Source organism: Octopus bimaculoides, chromosome 6 (assembly GCF_046866305.1).
Source record: "Octopus bimaculoides isolate indiv1 chromosome 6, ASM4686630v1, whole genome shotgun sequence".
NCBI lineage: Eukaryota > Metazoa > Mollusca > Cephalopoda > Octopoda > Octopodidae > Octopus > Octopus bimaculoides.
Genome location: NC_142933.1, coordinates 65507229 through 65510492, shown reverse-complemented (window position 1 = coordinate 65510492; position 3264 = coordinate 65507229). Strand labels below are relative to the sequence as shown.

Sequence of the window (3264 nt, the reverse complement as noted above, 5' to 3'; positions counted from 1 at the left end):
TTAACAAAGTTTACATTACATAAAAGTCTGCTATTAAAAGAAGGAACCTTTATGACTAATAAATGCTTTTACCGGCAGCGTAGCGACGGTATAGACCGAGAGTTCATACAACCGACCATAGAAATTTGATTGACCGTCTTGACTACGTGTAGTTACAAATGGTTATTTCTTAATTCCAATTTTTGTCTAATTTTTGGTAGTATTTGTATTCACTTGATATGAACAAATCAAAACATATTAACACAGGAATGATAAATATTTGATGTATCAAATTGTAAGAGAAAAGAAATAAAAATGTCGATTTATTCCCTTAATTTCAGTTTTGCTAAAACAAGAATTATGTTTGCATCAATGAGAGCATTGTAAATAAATGGAACAGCCTGTATGGAATCGAGAAATTATCTTCTTGCGGTATTATAATGATACTGCAGGAAGAGTTTCTCTATTATAATCAAAGCATCACCTCTTTATAACAATCATGGAACTGATACTGTTCTAGTCTACTGTGTTGTTTCACAAAAGTGAGTCGATTGCTACCCCGAAACGAGAGTTTGCTTATCTGAGACGTGATGTCGTTTGTTTCTTTTGCCTCTGTCGGGAGCCTTATGGCTGCGCTAATGCCTGGAATTGCAGCTTTATCATCCAAGTGGCTAATATTCATAAACAGCTAGGGCAACTTTTCTGCTTACAATTTCATCACTGGACAAACCTGGGAAAAGAGTGACATACATAATACATACATAATACATACATGCATGCATACATACATACATATTTGTTTGTTTAAAATATGATTGTGACATATTTCAGTTGCTAAAAGGCAAATACACTAAAGTTACATGCAGTTACTTGATGTTGAGTTTATTGACTCTTGCCAATGGTATGATCTTAGAAGAACGAACTCATAAAGCAAGAGCTTTATGTAAAATACAGTCAGCACGTTGACTGATATGCGCCAGTAGATCGCTGGATCGGAGAAAATAACGAAATGTTAGCGCTAAGCAGTGTTTAGGTATACGCAAAATTCAGGTTAGTTAAAATGTTTGCTACGTATTTCAACTGCTAAAAGTCAAATAAGACTGCAGTTATTTGGAGAGAATCTCTCTCTCATGGTAAAAATGGTGTGAAAACATCCGGTTCGTTCAGTATCACCATCTATCATATATAATATCGAAGAAAATAACCAAGGTAACTTTACTCTTTGGAACCGAAATGCTTCCCTAACCGAGGGAATGCAAAGAAAGTGAGTGCAGCTAGTTTTCAAAATCGTTACGGACCACTTCTGTACATATACGATTTGTTCAATGACTAAACATCTCAAAATGTGAGCACACACACGAACAGACACACATGCAAACACATACACAAACACACACAAATGCATGTGAGTCTGTGTGTGAGGAGTCTGTATGAGTGTGTTTGTGTGTGTATGTGTTTGTGCGCGTGTTTATGTGTGTGTATGTGTTTGTGTGTGTGTGTGTGTGTGTGTGTGTGTAATTTCAAATGCTTACCTATCACACATTTAAATATTTCATTGCTATATAGCTTACAAACATTGCTGTTTATATGTCCAGTTGGTGTTGACTGACGCATTGAATGTTGGGAAGACGAAAGCAGGTTTTCCCGCGCAAGAGAAATTGGCACATTATGACGTCATAATGTAATAGTATCGAAATTTCTAAAAGATATACGGAGCATACGACACAATTGAAAAAAGTTGCCACCTACTCGTCTATTAGTTCCTTTCAATTTTATATGTTGGGTTATTATAAGAACATAATAGAATACATTGTTCAAAATTATTTTTGTTGTCAAAAATTATTGGAGTGGTTTCAGGATATGTTTGAGATTATCATATACTTTATGTTTAATTGAAGAAGCAATTGGTAAATATGTCTAGCGGTTTCATTGTGTAATATAATACATTTGAATCTTCTGGCGGAGAATCACAACAATCTTGTGCTCAGTTTTCAGGTAGACAAATTTATAAGGAAAGATCAGGGATGTTATTGCAGTAGACGAGGTTTTCCTATTGAAGTAGAAATGAAATCTTTGCTCTCTTTTTCGATAGGCTGTTACTTCAGTTTCTTGTCGGAGACAGTTCTTTTATTTTGACCTGATGTTTATGTTCAGCAAGCTGCTTTGATAAACTGAGGTCTCGTATTAAGTCTTTAAAAAAAATTTTTTTTGTGTTAAAAACTTACTGTTTATTCATTTTCACTGTTATCATCTATATACACACCAAACTGTGTCTCAGTCTCATCGATAACATTATTGATGAGACCGAATGGGATACATTTACACATGTACATAAACACAAGTATACTCACACAATTGTATATTAAAGCGTGTTTTGTTTTTAAAGTTTGTCTCACTTTATATCCAGTAACGTAGCTGTTCTATAAAAGTGTTATATAAAGCTGTTATTAAAGTGTTGAATAAAATAAGTACCAAGCTAATATAAGTGAAAGAAATATGATATATATATATATATATATATATATATATATATGTCCACTACTTATTTATATATATTTAATGTATCAAGATGTAAGAAAAAACATTAAAAAGCTGATTTTAATTCCAGGCCTTTGTTGAACTGAGAATGAGTTTTGCAGTAATGATTTTATATACAAATCAATGTAACAGCTTCTCGAATCGAGAAACTATCTTCCTCGTACGGTATCTTACTCTAAGTAACCACTCCTTATGACTATTACGTAGCTGATGTTGTTCCAGCCTACTGAGTTGGTTGACGACAGCAAATCGATCGCCAGTCCCAAACAAGAGGTTGCTACTTAAAGCAAGATGTCTTTTGTTTCACTTGTCTTTATTTTGAACTCTATAGCTAACTTCAGGAGTAGCAACTTCTACGATCCAATTGACTGCCGGGAATAAGAAGGATAGCTTTCTTAACTTTACAGTTTTTACATATTTAATCTAGGGACGTTCCCACAGAAAACGAGAAAAACACCTAGGCAGCCTAATCTGTCGGAATTTAAATGTTACACAACATTAATATACAGGAAGGATGGCCGCGTGAATATAATTAGTTATGAAGATAATTACAGACTGCTAATATATCAACAGTTAAAACATACGAGTAATATTTATTCAATGCCTCAGCGTATGTGTTTGACTCTGTGTGTGTGTGTGTGTGTGTGTGTGTGTGTGTGTGTTTGTGTGTGTGTGTGTGTGTGTGTGTGTGTGTGTGTGTGTGTGTGTGTGTGTGTGTGTAATCAAAGGGTTACATATCATATACTC

General features: G+C 34.3%; 1 long non-coding RNA gene across 1 annotated transcript; it reads right to left on the bottom strand.

Annotated features, from left to right (window-relative positions):
- Positions 1 to 286: 286 nt before the first annotated feature.
- Positions 287 to 1642, bottom strand: LOC106879091 (uncharacterized). Its single transcript, XR_001410590.2, has 2 exons — positions 1512 to 1642; positions 287 to 709 (listed from the first exon to the last, which is right to left on the bottom strand). It is a non-coding gene; the product is annotated as an uncharacterized LOC106879091 (long non-coding RNA).
- Positions 1643 to 3264: the final 1622 nt, after the last annotated feature.